This window comes from Oncorhynchus mykiss, chromosome 6 (genome assembly GCF_013265735.2).
Source record: "Oncorhynchus mykiss isolate Arlee chromosome 6, USDA_OmykA_1.1, whole genome shotgun sequence".
NCBI classification, from domain to species: domain Eukaryota; kingdom Metazoa; phylum Chordata; class Actinopteri; order Salmoniformes; family Salmonidae; genus Oncorhynchus; species Oncorhynchus mykiss.
This window is the reverse complement of record NC_048570.1, coordinates 54,895,028-54,915,033: the sequence shown is the minus strand read 5'-3', so window position 1 is coordinate 54,915,033 and position 20,006 is coordinate 54,895,028. Positions and strand designations below refer to the sequence as shown.

Genomic DNA, 20,006 nt, shown 5'->3' with positions numbered 1-20,006 from the left:
ATATAGCTTTTCAAACAGCACGACCAGGAGAGAATGTGTTAAACAAAGGATAAACACACGCATAAACACACGCACATTTTTTAGTCGGGGACAGCCCTAGTGAGCATGCATGCAGCATGCTCACTAGGGCTGTCCCCGACTAAAAAATATCTTGGTCGACCAAGAGTTGTCTGTTCTTTCGACCAATCAATTAGTAAAAAATTTTCAACTTGTTTTTTTCCCATATACTGACGCATCCTATGTGTTTTAATCAAATCAACTATATTCACTGAGCTTGTCTGACGCTTTAAGCACACTCTTTGATTAAATAATGAAGACACAAATGACTAGGGGGTGTCTGACCAGCAATTGATTTGATTGTGCCGGGCCAGGCTCAGACTTGCTGCACTGTGTTAAAAAAAAAAAAGACAGCGAGTGACTGTGTGACCAGCACCCGTTGTCTCTCTCTCCTCCCTGATGCAGCGACCACCACAGAACATCAACAGTGTTTATCGCGCCGTCCGTGTTGATGAAGCTGCAACATAATTACCGACATATCTGACTGAATAGTGCTGTAAGCAAAATCTCTAATTGGTATAAGAAAAACATCCCCTATTCATCCTCCTTCAACCCATGCTCTCTTTACGTGACACATGTATTCATTGCGTGCACATGACCAAAGACCTGTTTGCACGGGACTGGTATTACTAAAGAGTGTTGATTTTGTAAATATTACTCCAGAATGTCCAGTATTCCAGAGGACTATTATTCCAAACTGCGGCCTGAAATAATTATTTTTTAAATAAATTGACAGTTATGAAGGAAGCCTGGAGGTTTTTTTTAGAGGCATGAAGATACAATATTTCAACATGTCCAGGTGATAGGGCCACAACTTGGTTCCCAAGTTTCTAAACCATACCAAACCATTTTTTGGTATAGTGTCGCCACAATATTTGAATTGAGGAAGTGTGATCATAATCATTAGGATATTTTATCAATCCGCAGTACGTCCTAAATGTCCCGCAGCCTTCAGATGTGAGCTAAACAGTGTTTTAAGGCTATGGATGAGAAAGTTAAGTTATAATTTCCAAACATTTACGTCAGTTTTGTGCCATCTCAGTGCTAGAGGCGTCATCACAGACCCTAGTTCGATCCCGGGCTGTATCACAACCAGCCGTGAGTCCCATAAGGCAGCGCACAATTGGCCCAGCGTCGTCCGGGTTAGAAGAGGGTTTGGCGGGGTAGGCCGTCATTGTAAATAAGAATTTGTTCTTAACTGACATGCCTAGTTAAATAAAGGTTCAATGAAATTACATGTAAAAAATGTAAAGCATGCTGCTTTGCGATAACAGTTGCATTAAATAGGCTAAATATATTTTTTACTGATGATGATGCATCTGGCAATATTCAATTAATTCATATGCACAAAACAGTCAACAAAAGCTTTCACTGAAAGTTGATAGGCCACATGTTGGCCCTTCACATACACTACCGTTCAAAAGTTTGGGGTCACTTGGGATCCTGGCTGACTGGCGGATCCTGGCTGAATGGCGAATCCTGGCTGAATGGAGGATCTGGAAGATCCTGGCTGACTGGCGGATCCTGGCTGACTGGCAGATCTGGAAGATCATGGTTGACTGGCGGCTCTGGCTGCTCTGGCTGCTCCATGCAGACTGGCGGCTCTGGCTGCTCCATGCAGACTGGCAGCTCTGGCTGCTCCATGCAGACTGGCAGCTCTGGCTGCTCCATGCAGACTGGCAGCTCTGGCTGCTCCATGCAGACTGGCAGCTCTGGCTGCTCCATGCAGACTGGCAGCGCTGGCTGCTCCATGCAGACTGGCAGCGCTGGCTGCTCCATGCAGACTGGCAGCTCTGGCTGCTCCATGCAGACTAGCAGCTCTGGCTGCGCTGAACAGGCAGGAGACTCCGGCAGCGCTGGAGAGGAGAAAGGCTCTGGCAGCGCTAAACAGGCAGGAGACTCCGGCAGCGCTGGAGAGGAGAAAGGCTCTGGCAGCGCTAAACAGGCGGGAGACTCCGGCAGCGATGGAGAGGAGAAAGGCTCTTGCAGCGCTAAACAGGCGGGAGACTCCGACAGCGCTGGAGAGGAGAAAGGCTCTGACAGCGCTGGACAGCCGGGAAACTCCGGCAGCGCTGGAGAGGAGAAAGGCTCTGGCAGCGCTGAACAGACGAGGCGCACTGAAGGCCTGGTGCGTGGTGCTGGCACTGGTGGTACTGAGCCGAGAACAGGCACAGGAAGCCTGGTGCGGGGAGCTGGTGTGTGGAGGTGGCACAGGATGGACCGGACCGTGAAGGCGTACTGGAGAGCTTGAGAGCAGAGCTGGCACAGGACGTGCAAGGCTAGGGAGGTGCACAGGAGGCCTGGTGCGTGAGGCTGGCACAATCTTCACCAGCCGACTGGTGTGTGGAGGTGGCACAGGATGGACCGGACCGTGAAGGCGTACTGGAGAGCTTGAGAGCAGAGCTGGCACAGGACGTGCAAGGCTAGGGAGGTGCACAGGAGGCCTGGTGCGTGAGGCTGGCACAATCTTCACCAGCCGACTAACACACACCTCATGACGAGTATGGAGCGCTGACCCAGGTGCCATCAAATCCCCGACACGCTCCGTCGGGCGAATTCCGTGCCTAAAGCACCAACACAGCAACTCCCTCATAACTCTCTCCTCCAATTTCCCCATTAACTCCTTCACAGTCTCTGCTTCGCTCACCTCCGACACCGGCTCTGGTTCTGGTCTCCTCCTTGGCTCCTCACGATAAACAGGGGGAGTTGGCTCAGGTCTGACTCCTGATTCTGCCACACTCTCCCTGAGCCCCCACCCCCCCCCCCCCAAGACATTTTTGGGGCTGACTCTCGGGCTTCCTTCCGCGCCGCCGTGCTTGTCTCTCCAACTCCATTCTCCTATAACCCTCTTTGCACTGCTCCAGCGAATCCCAGGCGGGCTCCGGCATTTTCCCTGGGTCGACCGCCCACCTGTCTATTTCCTCCCAAGTCGTATAATCCAACCTTTGTTGCTCCTGCTGCCGCTGCCTGTCACCACGTCGCTTGGTCCTGTTGTGGTGGGTGATTCTGTTACGGTTTTCTTGCGGTGAAGGAGAGGCGGACCAAAATGCAGCGTGGTATTCTTGATACATGTTTAATGACGATGAAAAAACGAACAATACAAAAACAACAAACGTAACGTGAAAACCTATACAGCCTATCTGGTGCAAATAAACACAGAGACAGGAACAATCACCCACGAAACACTCAAAGAATATGGCTGCCTAAATATGGTTCCCAATCAGAGACAACGATAAACACCTGCCTCTGATTGAGAACCACTTCAGGCAACCATAGACTTACCTAGAAAACCCCACTAAGCCACAATCCCAATACGTACGAAAAAACCCCAAGACAAAACACACCACATAAAAAACCCATGTCACACCCTGGCCTGACCAAATAAATAATGAAAACACAAAATACTAATAACAGGGCGTGACAACGCCAGATTCTTTATGGAATATCTACATAAGCGTACAGAAGCCCATTATCAGAAACCATCACTCCTGTGTTCCAATGGCACGTTGTGTTAGCTAATCCAAGTTGATCATTTTAAAAGGCTAATTGATCATTTGAAAACCCTTTTGCAATTATGTTAGCACAGTTTAAAACTGATGTCCTGATTGAAGAAGCAATAAAACTGGCCTTCTTAAGACTAGTTAAGTATCTGGAGCATCAGCATTTGTGGGTTCGATTACAGGCTCAAAATGGCTAGAAACAAATAACTTTCTCTGAAACTCGTCAGTTTATTCTTGTTCTGAGAAATGAAGGCTATTTCATGCAATAAATTGCCAAGAAACTGAAGATCTCGTACAACGCGGTGTACTACTTCCTTCACAGAACAGCACAAACTGGTTCTAACCAGAATAGAAAGAGCAGTGGGAGGCCCTGTGCACAACTGAGCAAGAGGACAAGTACAGTAGAGTGTCAAGTTTTAGAAACAGATGCCTCACAAGTCGTCGACTGGCAGTTTCATAAATAGTACCCGCAAAACACCACTCTCAACTTCACCAGCTGGCCTTCTAGGCAGAGTTCCTCTGTCCAGTGTCTGTGTTCTTTTGCCCATCTAAATATTTTATTTTTATTAGCCAGCCTGAGCTATGGATTTTTCTTTGCAACTCTGCCTAGAAGGCCAGCATCCCAGAGTCGCCTCTTCACTGTTGACGTTGTGACTGGTGTTTTGTGGGTACTATTTAATGAAGCTGCCAGTTGAGGACCTGTGTGGCGTCTGTTTCTCAAACTAAACACTCTCATGTACTTGTCATCTTGCTCAGTTGTGCAGGAGGACGTGAAAAATAAAATAAAAAGTAACAAAAGAACAGTACATAACAATAACGAGGCTATATACAGGGGGTACCTGTAACGAGTCAATGTGCGACGGTACAGGCTAGTAGAGGTAATGTGTACATGTAGGTAGCGGCAGTGCCAGATAGCCCGAAAATAATTTAAGAAAAACGTCAATGTAGCCTATAATTTGCACATGAATGATACATTTATTGTTTTTTCTTTATTCAACCTGCCCTTTATCCACACAATATTTCATGACCCTAAACATGCCTGCCCCGTGGATATAACCGTTATGAGTCAACCCGCGCATCACTCACACACACAAACAAACTTACCCACACATCACCACATCTGCCCGTGAATATAGATTGTGTTTTAAATGTTTAATGAGGACAAATCTAAAGCCAAGCCATTTGCAGCAATGTTAAGTGTGCATGGATCAAAGCAATGGAGGCCAGGCAGACAGCAGGCTGACAGATGGGGGATAACAACACAGATATCAGCAGAAAGACCCAGTCGAGGCTGATTGAACCATACTATATGAAGCTTCGCAGGGTACAGTTAGAAACAGGCATAGACACAGGCATGCAGGCACACACCCTTCCACATTCATACAAGCTGATCTATCTTCCCTGCAACTTGCAGGGTGTGTGAGTGCGTATGTGTGTGTGTGTGTATGTATCACCAAAGCAGAGATTCAGTAACAGAATTACCACTACTGAGACGTATGCTTAAAATTAGACATGCTGTTGTAATAACTAGTTCATATCAATGGCGCTGGGTTTTACATTCACGATTTGACATTACTTTGAGCAATGAACACACACACACACACACACACACACACACACACACACACACACACACACGCACACACACACACACACACACACTGTCACGTTCTGACCTCTATTTCTGTTGTTTTGTATTTATTTAGTATGGTCAGGGCGTGAGTTGGGTGGGCAGTCTATGTTTGTTTTTCTATGTTTTGGGGCATTTCTATGTTTTCGGCCTAGTATGGTTCTCAATCAGAGGCAGGTGTCAATAGTTGTCTCTGATTGAGAATCATACTTAGGTAGCCTGGGTTTCACTGTGTGTTTGTGGGTGATTGTTCCTGTCACTGTGTTTGTTGTCACAGGATAGGACTGTTTTGCGTTGTCACATTTCTTGTTTTTGTTAGTTTGTTCATGTGTAGTGATTTATTAAAACATGAATAACCACCACGCTGCGCTTTGGTCCGCTTCTCTTCCTCCTACAGACGAACGCCCTTACACACACACACACAAATGCACGTTACAGACAAAGATACATGCACTTACACACTCACACAAACAGCAAAGTTGCCAATGACATCCAGATATTTGAAAGCTAAGAATTCCCATTGGTTTTCTCACCAGGTTCGCTATCTGAAATTGCGTCAATGGGAAAAGCAGCCCCTCAGTACTCGGAGACCTCACTGGTAATACAAGAGGGAAATCCTCCCTCTCTCAACCTGGAAAGAAACAGGGAAACAGTAAGCATTACAGCTGAAGAGAAATGACATACAATCGTGCTCAGGGATTTGGATAACAAATAGCATACAAGTTGATCAAAAGTACCATAAACAAACAGGAGTTTGTTTAATCAATCAATCATAGTATATGTTAATTTTTTTTTTTTACAGAGCTTTCAAGTGTGTGCCAGTGTGCCAGAGAATGCCCATCTTTTCGCAAAATCGTAACTTTCCGTGGCCTCTCAATGATATGTTGCCCAGACATACAGTGAATAAAGACAGTGAGAGTGAATAAGAGTTCATTACAGACTTCGAGAGTGTCTAAGTCACATGGTACGGCATTATAAGAGACAGAGGGAGGCTGAAAAGAGTGGGGTATTTTAAGATGGAAGCAAGAGCAAAGAGAGTAGGTAATAGAACAAGCGTATTATGTCCTTCGCCCATCCTTCTCTCCTCCTTGCTGTGTTTCCAGATGGCCATCTCCTTCTTAGAGAGAACAGAGGACGTGACCTCTGTCAAAGGCTCAAGAAATGTCTGCCGTTGGGCCCTGGGAGTAGACACATACTCACCTACACAGCAGTCTCCATATTAGACACTGACAACAGGGGCCTGAGGCATTAAAGTTACACACTGAGCCACTCACACTCACACACGTATGCAATCAAGCACACACCTGCACACGCACACACACACACACACACACACACACACACACACTCAGATCCACATGAGGTCTCTGTCTATTCTTCTCCTCCCGTTGACTGTTAATAGCTGGAGTATTGCCATTGTTTGTCTGTTAACAGCAGCCCAGTATGGTAACAGCCCACTGATGGTGACATGACTGGGCCAGATTGGCCTATAATGGAATGGCTGCCGTAAAGCTCTATACGACCAGGGGGAATGGGAGGAAAACCTACTATATCCCAAACAGAGCCACACTGTCTAAGGGGAGAGGAGGGGTGAAGTGAGATGAAAGAAGAGGAGGGTAGGGGAGGAAGGGAGGGGTGAAGGGAGAGATGGTCATAGGTAGGGAGGGAAGGCCAGTGTTTCTTTACGTATTACAGAGATAAAACACTCGGGGAGATAGTAGACTAATCAAGCAATGCAGTCAATCAGTCTGACACGCTGACTCATCATCAATCAAGCAGGGTCTGGGCTGTACACATGGATACGAGCCAATCAGAGACACGAATCAGAGAAAAAAAGAGAGTAAGAAGGAGAAAGCGAGAGCGAGTGAGAGAGGGAGAAAAGGAGAAAGAGAACAAGGGGAAGACGGGGGCAGAGAGAGAAAGAAGAGTAAGCAGAGGGAAAGGTAAATGGAGAGGGGGTAGAAAGAGAGAATGGGAGATGTGGAGCGAGAGTGGTGGCTCCAACAAGGCACAGCCGACAGTCTTAAAATAGACATTAAAATGTTTCTTTAAAAAGATGATGACTTCTTACTGCTAGCAGCAAAAACTGCAAAAATGACATTGCTGTTTAGAATGAATTTACTTCCTTGTGCGCAAAGAGAGCTTGGATGTCGTCATGATAAGTTAACAGGGCAAAGAATTATTATTATTATTTCTTTTTTTTACGTTTCCAATATACTGTACAAATCCAGAATAAAAATTCTCAAATGAGGGTTATAGTTTGGCCAAGTTTGAGAGCAGTGAGTGAGTTTGGTGTGTAGGCCTATTGAGTGGGTGTAGAGTGCGACCTGTGTGAGATGAGTATTCTGTATGAGAAAGACACTGTACTGTACAGCCAAATGACCCTCATTAAAAGGGCATGCGTGCATGTGTGTGTCTGTATCCCTCAAAACATTCCATGCATGACTAGTCAAAACACACACGCACTGCCCTTAAGAACAATCCAATTATGACCTAACGGGATATTGTTCTCTCTTCAGGAACGACCGCAGAGATAATGAAGCTAATGTAGAACAGTAATCTCTCTCTGCTCCATTACACTCATGTCCCCCAAAGTAGCACAGTGCTACATTAGCTTAGCATACAGAGCAACAGTAGCCATTTCCCACAGCCGCCACTTTAGCTTAGCGCACATCACATCTCCCACTGTCAATGCAGTTAGCAGTTAGTGACGCAACAACACCCACACAAGTATGCTAGCAATCTAGGGTTGCTACATTGGGCTTCCCAGAATAGGGCTCTACCGCCTGGTGAGCACTACATCTGTTCTGGGAGATTGTTGAATACCTGGATGAAGTTGAAAAGGATTTTCATGATGAGCTCGGTCCAACTTGACAACCCTATAAAACTACAGCTGCATTCAACACATCGTCACCGATCCACCCCAGTCTCTGGAGATGGTGTCAAGTGTGAATCAATGCTAGCCTCTGAACGCACCACTAAGGGAACAGCAGCAGACAAAAGGCTAGGACACACACACACACGAGCGCAAGTGCACATATACAAACACACACACGGGAGTTTGGTGTGTATGGCGATAACGTGTGATTCTCACCAAACTGGCAGTCAGGGTATCAGATGGTGTTAAAAGGGGAGGGTTCACACACACACTCTCTCTTCCCACATTCATACACAACCTGACTGAATCCCATCACCTTGTGTCTCCAGTGTGTGTGCGTGTATGAACCCTATCCCAAAACCTGAGCCCTAACCCGCCAGAGTGAATGCCTAAACTTAAGATAAAACGTCACATTTCGAAAGGGAGACTGAGTTCCTGTTGGTCACACACAAACACTCTACTATGTGAACATGCATTCAAAGAACCTGGGTTAGACATTTACCGCCCCCCCCCCCTCCACTAATTGCATTAGGCTAAAATTATCTATCTCATCAAGAGAGCATCCCTGATCATCCCTATTGCCTCTGATCTGGCAGACTAACTTTTGCTTTTTGCTTTTGATACTTAATTATATTACTTTTACTTGGTGACATTCACTTTTAATTGAGTAATTGTCTATTAAGGTATCTTTACTTTGACTCAAGTATGTTTGGGTACTCAATTGGGTACTTTTTCTACCACTGCATGTTTCCTTCTCCCTGCACCTGTTTTTCCCCCTTTCTGTTATCATTTTAGTGTGCGTCCCAGCACAAACAAGCACAAGCAATTTACTTTTCCTTCCTTTCACCACCACCAGTGAGTGAGTGACTGAGTGTGTGTTTGTCTGTTCTCTTCAGGCCCTCCCCTGTAACAAGGCAAATCGTTTTTTATAACTCAACCAAAACAAGACTACAGTCCGCAATTTCAAATGGGAACAAATGAGTCATAGTGGGCAGAACAAGCAAGGAGGTGAGCATAGCCAAGCGTGAGCTAGCGAGCTCTTATAGGTGCGTTCTAGTACATTTGCATATTTCCGTTAGGGAACGCTTACTCCGAATTGCGTGTGAGCAATAACTCAATTCGCCTTCGCACTCCTTCAAAACTACGCAATTAAAAAAAAAAAGTTTGCCAAAGGGTAAAGTTTACAAAACTTACTCCACTCTGTTCATAACATATTCTAGTTTTGGGAACAGAAAACTGTATTGGGATCAAATGTTTCATTGATGAGGAAATCTGCAGAATGTCGGGCAAAATCCATCTCGTTCCATCTTCTCCCACTGCCGGCCACTGGGCCAAGCGGAGGCTTCACATTTATACATCCGGTGAAATATCTGTCTCATTGTTCTATCTGTGACCGAAGTGTCATGTAAATAAGCAGTATAACACACAGGAAGAGCTTTTACCATGTAATAACCATGAACACCGGTAACTTGTAGTCCGGTTAGAAGTAGGTGAGAGGCCTTATCTGTTCACTGCATTACCAGACACCCACAACATACACCAGTCACACATGGGCTTACCTTGCCATATAAATATAGACCACATACACAGAAGGTATAGAAGGAACAGAGGCGGAGAATTGTACAAGCGGATGAGTGTACCTACCACACACTATTGCCATGACTATACCCACACATGCATTTACGTTTGTTTAGACCAGGTTATACGAACAGACCCCACAGTGCAACACAATTAGACCAAACCAAATCACGAGAAAACCAAAAGATACTTGACATTGGAAATAATATTTTTTTTAAAACAGAGCAAACTAGAATGCTATTTGGCCCTAAACAGAGAGTAAACATTTGCAGAAAACCTGACCACTGTGACTGACCCAAAATTAAGGAAAGCTTTGACTATGTAAAGACTCAGTGAGCGTAGCCTTGCTATTGAGAGAGCATAGCATAGCCTTGATACTGGCTCTCAAGAGAAGACAGGCTATGTGCACACTGCCCACAAAAAAAGAGGTGTAAACTGAGCTGCACTTCCTAATCTCCCGCCAAATGTATGACCATATTAGATTGACATATTTCTTTCAGATCTTTAAAAAAAAAATCAAATTCTGATATACTCCCATATCTATTGGGTGAAATACCACACTGTGCCATCACAACAGCAAGATTGTTTGAAACCTGACAGTGTTTTTATATACTTTTATTTTATTTTGGCTCCAGCAGGTCTGTTGGGCTTAGTTGCTGTGAGCACTGCTGTCTGTCCCGGGATCCTGCCTGATTCAGCATAGGGGGAGAGACATGAAAGCCCAGCTACTGGGGAATCCACGCCTACGTTTTATTTTTCTTCCACCCCATTTGCCGGACGCCGCTCTGGCCTGGTGGAAGTTTTGCCGCCGTGTCGGCTTTACACAGTCGACTGGCCGGTGCTCAGCAGGGTTCCATCCCCGATTGGGTCTCCCCATCCCTGGAGAAGGAGCTGTTCTTGACCTAACCAACCAGCCATGGAGGTAAGTCACTCGCCGTGGAAGTCGAAGAAAGCATCCTCTGGCAATGGAGGTCTCCATGGAAATGTTGAACCCAGATCTGACTAAGACCAGAAACAGCTTTGCCGCCCTGGGTCCAGATGTTCCGGCGCCTTCTTCCTTGGGTGCTTCCCATTCAAGATCGAATCCTTAGGTACCTGCGTCTACATCCTTGGTTCTGTCTCCCTCTCCGGTGGCTTCAACCTCAGGTTCAGAACCTCGGAGCTCCCACCCTCATCAGAACGTGAGTCTACCTGAGACACAGGCTCATTCAACATCACCGGCTGTCATCATAGGCAGCTCTATGGTGAGAAACATCTCAGTTCCAAAGGCAAAAACCCTGTGCAACCCAGGCGCACGAGTACAGGATATCACAAGGCTGCTTCTGACTGTTCTACGACAGATTGCTGGGAGCTGACACTGTCGTAGTCCATGTGGGGTCAAACAACCGCAGGAGAGCCAGCTCTGAACATTATGAAAAATGATTTTATAGAACTGATTTTAGTATTCAAAGTATCCAGTAACCAGTGCCTGCAACCTGGTTCAGGTTGTCAGTCAACCTACCAGGGTAGTTGGTAACAGCACAGGAATGAAACCATCAATATGTATTGATCCCATCTTTACTAATGCTGCAGAAATTTGCTTTAAAAGCAGTATTCAAATATATAGGATGTAGTGATCACACTATAATAGCCATATCTAGGAAAACCAAAGATCCAAAGGCTGGGCCTAATATAGTGAGTGTGTAAGAGGTCATACAATCATTTATGTGGTGATTCATATGTTGATGTTGTAAGTAATATTTGCTGGTCTGTGGTGTGTAATGAAGAGCAACCAGATGCTGCACTTGACACATTTATGAAATTGCTTATTCCAGTAACTAATAAGCACGTACCCATTAAGAAAATGACTGTAAAAATTGTTAAATCCCCTTGGATTGATGCGGAATTGAAAAGTTGTATAGTTGAGAGGGATGAGGCAAAAGGTATGGCAACTAACACTGGTAGCCCAACTGATTGGCAAACATATTGCAAATTCAGAAATCATGTGAATAAACTAAATAAAAATAAACTATACTATGAAACAAAGACAAATTATATAAAGAATGATAGTAAAAAGCTTTGGGGCACTTAAATGACATTTTTGGGAAAAAAGCCAACTCGGCTCCATCATTTATTGAATCAGATGGCTCATTCATCACAAAGCCCACTGATATTGCCAACTACTTTAATTACTTTTCCATTGGCAAAATAAGCAAACTTAGGGATGACATGCCAGCAACAAATGCTGACATTACACATCCAAGTATATTGGATCAAATTATGAAAGACAAGTATATTGCTTTTGAATTCCGTAAAGTCAGTATGGAAGAGGTGAAACAATGACAAGCCACCAGAGTCTGACAATCTGGATGGAAAATTACTGAGGATAATAGCAGACTATATTGCCACATCTTCAATTTAAGCCTAGTAGAAAGTGTGTGCCATCAGGTCTGGAGGGAGGATAACGTCATTCTGCTACCAAGAATAGTAAAGCCCCTGGCTCAAATAGCTGACCAATCAGCCTGGTATCAACCCTTAGTAAACTTCAGGAAAAAATGGTGTTTGACTAGATACAATGCTATTTCAAGGTAAACAACTTGACAACAGACTTTCAGCACGCTTATAGGGAAGGATACTCAACATGCACAGCACTTACACAAATGAGTGATGATTGGCTGAGGAAAAATTATAACAAAATTATTGAGGGGGCTGTTTTGTTAGACTTCAGTGCAGCTTTTGACATTATTAATCATAGTCTGCTGCTGGAAAAACGTATGTGTTCTGGCTTTACATCCCCTGCTATAATGTAGATACAGATTTACTTGTCTAAAAGAACACAGAGGATGTTCTTTAATGGAAGCCTCTCTAGCATAATCCAGGGAGAATCAGGAATTCCCCAGGGTAGCTGTTTAGGCCCCTTGCTTTTTTCAATCTTTACTTGATTTTCAGTAAAGCCAGAGTGTCTATGTACTGTATGTGGATGACTCAACACTATACACGTCAGCTACTACAGCGACTGAAATGACTACAACACTTAACAAAGAGTTGCAGTTCGTTTCAGAGCGGGTGGCAAGGAATAAGTTAGTACTGTAGATACGTGGCAGTGGTGGAGTAGGGGCCTGTTGTGAAATCTGTGAATGTTTTGTAATGTTTTTAAAATTGTATAAACTGCCTTAATTTTGCTGGACCCCAGGAAGAGTGGGGATCCATCATAAATACAAATACAAAAAGGGCAGCCAGCGAAGAACAAACACCATGTTTATTTTTTCCACCTTTTGTACTTTAACTATTTACACATCGTTACAACACTGTACATAGCTATAATGTGACGTTTGAAATGTCTCTATTCCTTTGGAACTTTTGTGAGTGTAATGTTAACTGTTTATTTGTTATTGTTTATTTCACTTTTGTTCATTATCTATTTCACATGCTTTGTCTATGTAAACATTTGTTTCCCATGCCAATAAAGCCCTTTGAATTGAATTGAATGAGAGAGAGGCATAGAGGAAAGTTCAGGTCTTTAAGCCTTCAGCCTTACCTTGCCTCTCCATTCCATCCTCTGTCTCTCCTCCCCTTTCTTCATGCCTCACTCTGCCTCTCTCTCACATCTTACCTCCCCTCCCTCTGCGTCACCCTGCATCCCTTCATATGTCCCCCTGCCTATGTTCTCCTCTGTTTTGCTCTTTGCACAGACTGTCAGTCCAAATGGGACTATAGAGACAACCAAGCATAAAACCTCAGTCATCACATCTACACACACAAACACACACACACACACACACACACACACACACACACACACACACACACACACACACACACACACACACACACACACACACACACACACACACACACACTGCCACTCCCATGCAGAAAGCAGCTGCTCCCCCTGACCTTCCTGAAATATTTAACTATTTCTCGTTCCTCAATTCAGCTTTTCACTTTGTCCTTACTCGGCATCCCCCGCCTGACCAGCGTAGTCAAAGAAGATTTTCACTGCGGCTGCTCTCTTCAGCCACTCTGCCATCCTTCATGCTACTTCAGGAAAATGGCATTGAAATCTTATTTGGAGTTCACAGGAGAGAGAGAGGTGAGGATGGGAGGGAGGGAGATAAAGAGAGAAAGAAAGAGAAAAAGAGAGAATGTGGGACAAAATAAGAGAATCACAAGTAGTCCGGCAGTGAAAATACTTTTACAAATTCATGGGAAAGAGGGTCAGACAAATATCTTGGGGTGTGGTGGGATGGGGTGAGGTTGGGTGATGCTGCACGAGTGGCAGTCGTTGCCATTTAAGATGAGGGAGGATGATCTTTTTTTTATATGAGCATGGCCTTATTTTTTATATTAGCATATTGGATGAATGCCATTCATATTCCATTAACCCAGCTCAATGCAACATTGACAAGTTTAGGCTACTACATGACAGTCAAATTTTCCCTGTACCCACTATGAATTAAAAGTTGAAAATGTAGGTGCACAGGTAGAGACAATTTTGAGTAATCAATACTGCCATTCAATACCGCCTTGCACACTCTTGCCTGCATCTAGCTGAAAACAGTTTAGCAGTTACACCGGTGGGCCCCTTGACTTGGAAGAGTTCTAATGTTGGATAGCAATAGCTAGCTAACATAGCATCCCTCTCTGTTTGAGTAGGCTAAAATAGCAAGCTGCATTTGCTAGCTAAGTTTTTTTTTAAATAACTACAAAATAAAAACTCTCCCTAATTTTGGAAGAAATGTATTTGTCCAAACTGTTCAACTATTGTCTTTCTCTCTCATTGAGTGAACTACTCACCACGTGTGACGCACTGCAGTGCTAGCCAGCTGTAGCTTATGCTTTCAGTATATTCTCTGATCCTTTCATTAAGTGGACAACAAGTCAGTTCATGCTGCAACAGCTCTGATGGGTTGTAGGATGTTATAACTACTGTGTAAGTCTATGGAAGGTGTTGAGAACCATGAGCCTCCTAGGTTTTCTATTGAATTCAATGTACACAGAGGAGGACAGAAGCTACATGTCCTCCGGCTTCGCCATGGTGCTACCCTACAGAGTGCTGCTGAGGCAACTGTAGACCTTCATTGTAAAACAGTGTGTTTTAGTCAATTATTTGGTGACGTGAAAACATTTAGTATAGCTTTATGTAAAAAAATAATAACTTTAACTATGTGGCGTGGCGAACCTATAGGCCTTCAGAGTGTGACAGGTTTGTGATTCTGAAAGGACAGCAACCGTAATACCAGCGCACTCATGTAGGAGAGCATTAAGAGAGTGCACTTTTTGTAAAACACAAAGGCCAGTGTTCCAGCACAATATCATCTTCAGGGAGCAATAATGTGCAGCTCTGAACTGGTTTTGGCATGGAGCAGCTCACAGAAGAATGACATCGGTAGCCGGTAGGGTAGAAAATACATTTCAATTGAAGATATCTACCAGCACGGGCACAACTTTCACTGGGACATGTCCCCGCCACATTCTGAAATTGCATTTTTGCCCCCTCCAATTTACATAACGAGGCAATGGTGTGCTTTAGGACCGTGCAGAAGCCTCCAAGTGGTCAGATAAGACTGTTTGGAGTGTTTATCTGACTGAATATTTTTTTTAAATAAAAAGTTATGTCCCCCCCACTTTCGCCCCCAAGTTTCGCCCCTGTCTACCATTAAATACTAACTAAGGCAATAATGGGTACGCAAACCAGTTATTGAAAAAATGTGGTCTGAAGTGTTGTTTACTAGGCTATTTGTGATGTGCAATTGTCATCATGCATCAGGGGCGTACACATGGATGGGGCCTGTGTGGACACAAGCCCACCCAATCAGATTGATGTGTTTTAAGCATTGTTGTGGACTTAAAACATCAAATTCGGTATGTTTTGTCAATAAAAAAAGGTGTGATTTTGAGAGTGAAAATCTGAAAAATCTATTGGAAAACTCAATAACAAACATAGGAAAACAGGATTTTTACACAGGGTGTCTTTGCTTCATTGGGCGGGCCATTTAACCTCTTTGATCTCTAGGGGCGCTATTTCATTTTTGGATAAAAAACGTTCCCGTTTTAAGCGCGATATTTTGTCACGAAAAGATGCTCGACTATGCATATTCTTGACAGTTTTTGAAAGAAAACACTCGGAAGTTTCAGAATCTGCAAAGATATTGTCTGTAAGTGCCCCAGAACTCATTCTACAGGCGAAACCAAGATGATGCGTCAACCAGGAAAAAAGCAGAATCTCTGAAGCTCTGTTTTCCATTGTCTCCTTATATGGCTGTGGTTGCGCAAGGAATGAGCCTACACTTTCTGTCGTTCCCCCAAGGTGTTAGCAGCATTGTGACGTATTTGTAGGCATATCATTGGAAGATTGACCATAAGAGACTACATTTTCCAAGTGTCCGCCTGGTGTCCTGCGTGGAATTCGGTGCGCAAACGCCAGCTGCTTGTACTTTTCCATTTGATTGAGGGGAGAAACCATGCTTCCACGAACGATATATCATTGAAGAGATATGTGAAAAACACCTTGAGGATTGATTCTAAACAACGTTTGCCATGTTTTCAGTCAATATTATGGAGTTAATTTGGAAAAAAGTTCGCGTTTTGAGGACTGAATTTTAGTTTTTTTTTTGGTAGCCAAATGTGATGTGCAAAACTGAGCTATTTCTAATACACAAAGAATCTTTTTGGGAAAAACTGAGCATCTGCTATCTAACTGAGAGTCTCCTCATTGAAAACATCCGAAGTTCTTCAAAGGTAAATGATTTTATTTGAAGGCTTTTATGTTTTTGTTGAAATCTTGCGTGCTGGATGCTAACGCTAATGCTAACGCTAAATGCTACGCTAGCTAGCCACTTTTACACAAATGATTGTTTTCCTATGGTTGAGAAGCATATTTTGAAAATCTGAGATGACAGTGTTGTTTACAAAAGGCTAAGCTTGAGAGATGGCATATTTATTTCATTTCATTTGCGATTTCCATGAATAGTTAACGTTGCGTTATGGTAATGAGCTTAGGTCTGTAAATAGAATCCCGGATCCGGGTTTGGTAGACGCAACAGCGATTTTTGTAATTCATTTCAGTCATTGGTAGCAGAGAACTGGAAGGAAAGACGGCCAAAGAAGGTATTGGCTTTGGGGACGACCAGTGAGATATACCTGCTGGAGCTTGTGCTATGGGTGGGTGTTGTTATCGTGACCAGTGAGCTGAGATAAGGCTGAGCTTTACCTAGCATAGACTTATAGATGACCTGGAGCCAGTGGGTCTGGCGACGAATATGTAGTGAGGGCCAGCCGACTAGAGCATACAAGTCGCAGTGGTGGGTGGTATAGGGGGCTTTGGAGATAAAACGGATGGCACTGTGATAGACTGTTTGCTGAGTAGAGTATTGGAAGCTATTTTGTAAATCGTCGAGGTCGAGGATTGGTAGGATAGTCAGTTTTACGAGGGTATGTTTGGCGGAGTGAGTGAATGAGGCTTTGTTGCGAAATAGGAAGCAGATTCTAGATTTCATTTTGGATTGGAGATGTTTAATGAGTCTGGAAGGAGAGTTTCATATATTCTAAGTCAGAACTGTCCAGAGTGGTGATGCTAGTCGGGCGTGCGGGTGCGGGCAGTGAACGGTTGAAAAGCATGCATTTCGTTTTACTCGAGTTAAAGAGCAGTTGGAGGCCACGGAAGGAGTGTTGCATGGCATTGAAGCTCGTTTGGAGGTTAGTTAACACAGTGTCCAAAGAGGGGCCAGATGTATACAGAATGGTGTCATCTGCGTAGAGGTGGATCAGGGAATCACCCGCAGCAAGAGCAACATTGTTGATATATACAGAGAAAAGAGTTGGCCTGATAATTAAACCCTGTGGTACCCCCATAGAGACTGCCAAAAGTCCGGACAACAGGCCCTCCGATTGATGTACACTAATGCCCTGGATACATTAATACGTGGTAAATTGCCACGTGCTGCTTTTGTATGGTCTGGTTATTAAATGTTTTGTTTTAATCCACAGTTTAATCCATTCTCCATTTCATTATTTTATTCACAGGTGAATAGTAATATGCTCTAAACTGCTCTGGTGACAAACAAACTTTGCTGCCCTGTTTCCAATCGTCCACAAGGCTGGGAGAACCTATTCAAGTAAGTAAATACATTTTGAAAATGTAAAATGTAAAAGAAAACAGTATTATTAACTTACTAGCTACAGTGTAGGCTAATTCAAATGAGATGCTAACTTAGCTAGCTAGCTATCTAGCCAACTTTACATACGGTATAGCTAGCTAGCTATGTGAATTCAATATCACCAGCTACCTAACTTCATATTAGCTAGCTATTGCATTTGTAGGAAGCTAGCTCACAGCCATGAGGAGTGTGAAAGGATAGCAGCCCCAACTGTCAAAGTGAGAGAGTCGGCTATTCTGGATAGGGCAGGTACTTTATGTAGTTCCTGTCCCTAGAAGTGAGGACAGAGATAATAGTAACATAATATCAGTGCTGTCTAATTTGAGTATAATGAAGTCTGTTGCTTGAGATGTTTCCTGTACTCAGATACAGAAAGTCTGTTTGCAGATGAAGAGGTCCCAATGAAGCGCAGTGGTTCTCTGTCCTGGTCCCGGGGACTCAAAGGAGTACACATTTTTGTTTTAGCACTTCACAGCTGATTCAAATGATTAACTCATCATCAAGCTTCAAGTGGTATTTACTGTATGTATTCATTTGTGATACGATCCTTGATATGATCCTGCTGTTGTCACATGCTTCACATGCACATGTGTGCACATACATCTAGCTATCCAACGTTATCATGATTTGTTAAAAGAGATATTATACTTCAGTAATCCACAACGAACTGATGGAAAAGTTGAATAATCTTCCATATTCCTACAGATACCTTGCAACTGGAGATTCCTTCAAAACGAGGGCACTGCAAGGTTGGGTGAACAGGGCCATCTGGGACTGCCTCCTAGAGGAATTCAGGTGTGTGAAAGCTACCTGTGTCCTGCATAACTTCATTAGGATGGACACAAGGACCAGGAGGGGATCTGCAGCTCGCCACCGTGTACCAGAGGAGAGGTCTGCTTCTCTGCAGGATGTTTCAAGTATCGGGGCCAACATCGCAGCATGGGAGGCAGTCCATGTGCAGGAGATTTTCACCTCCTACTTCTTCGAAGAGGGTGCTGTACACTGGAAACACCATAGACTACACTATACACAACCAACGTCTCTCTTTTAAGAGCTACCCACATTGCAATAACAGTATTCTTCCATTTACTTAGCTATGTTAACTGCAGTTATTAAATTCCCAGTTTCTCTCCCTTTGATTTCTACTTACAGGCTTTTTTAAGAGTCACCCATATTGAAAAAATGTAGAACAATTAGACAACCTATAACCCACACCTACACACTTGTGTATCAATTTGATTGATGGATTGTGTTTTTCAGTAAGCAGGCTCATGTGTATTGCTGTGGCTCCTTCCACCTTCAAAAAAATAGGCAAGAGGGCCAACCATGGAGAATAGTAAGACACTTCATTATTTCTATAACTACGTGATATTGTTTGTCCTTGTGTGTCTGTGCATGTTTTTCAGTATAAAGTACGCTGCAGCCACTTAGTGTGGACACCAGGTAAGGCCACACTCACAGATTCTCTTTAACTACCCGATTTTCTCAATAACAGTCTCTCCCTTCACTTTATCCCTCTCCCCTCTTCTCCCTAAATCCTCTAGGTTATATCAGCTGTGTCGGTGAACCCCTCCCGCATCTGAACTGGCTACATAGAGGGCACAGCATGATCAGAGGTGAGAGGTCACTTGGTCAGGTCAACAGGAAGTCTTATTCAAGAGATGCTTTACATTGAAATACAGATAGAGATGGAGTAGTCCCAGAGTTAATGATCCAAGGTCAGTTTTGTATTTCACCCCCTGATGATTAAGATGAATGACAGTGCTAGAATAAAAAAAAACGCAAGGCTTAATCATGCTCTCCATCTGTCAATTGTCTGCAGGTATGTTTTGATGTGAGAGAGGATGCCGAACCCAGTCCCGTCATCGCACCTCATCCGCTCTTAAGATGACCTTCGGGCCACCAGGGAGCCCAAGGCTGGTTAGGAGACACAGCTAGAGATACTATTTTGTAATTGTGATGAACTGAGAGAATATTAAGTTTAGTAGCACTGTAATTCATTAATCATATGCTGTCTTCCAAGCTCCTCTGTTCTTACCTCTTTCCCTTTGTATTATACACTCTCTCACACCACACCTCTACTTCCGGCGCCGACAGAGATGGCCGCCTCGCTTCGCGTTCCTAGGAAACTATGCAGTTTTTTGTTTTTTTACGTGTTATTTCTTACATTAGTACCCCAGGTCATCTTAGGTTTCATTACATACAGTCGAGAAGAACTACTGAAT

General features: G+C 43.8%; 1 protein-coding gene across 3 annotated transcripts in view; it reads right to left on the bottom strand.

Annotated features, from left to right (window-relative positions):
- LOC110526161 (LARGE xylosyl- and glucuronyltransferase 2) overlaps positions 1-20,006 on the bottom strand; it is a 161,354-nt gene that overhangs the window by 39,445 nt on the left and 101,903 nt on the right. For all 3 annotated transcript variants that reach the window (XM_021606819.2, XM_021606822.2, XM_021606823.2), the window contains one exon: positions 5,721-5,818. The gene's annotated coding sequence lies outside the window, so the exon portion shown is untranslated. The remainder of the gene's footprint in view (positions 1-5,720; positions 5,819-20,006) is intronic.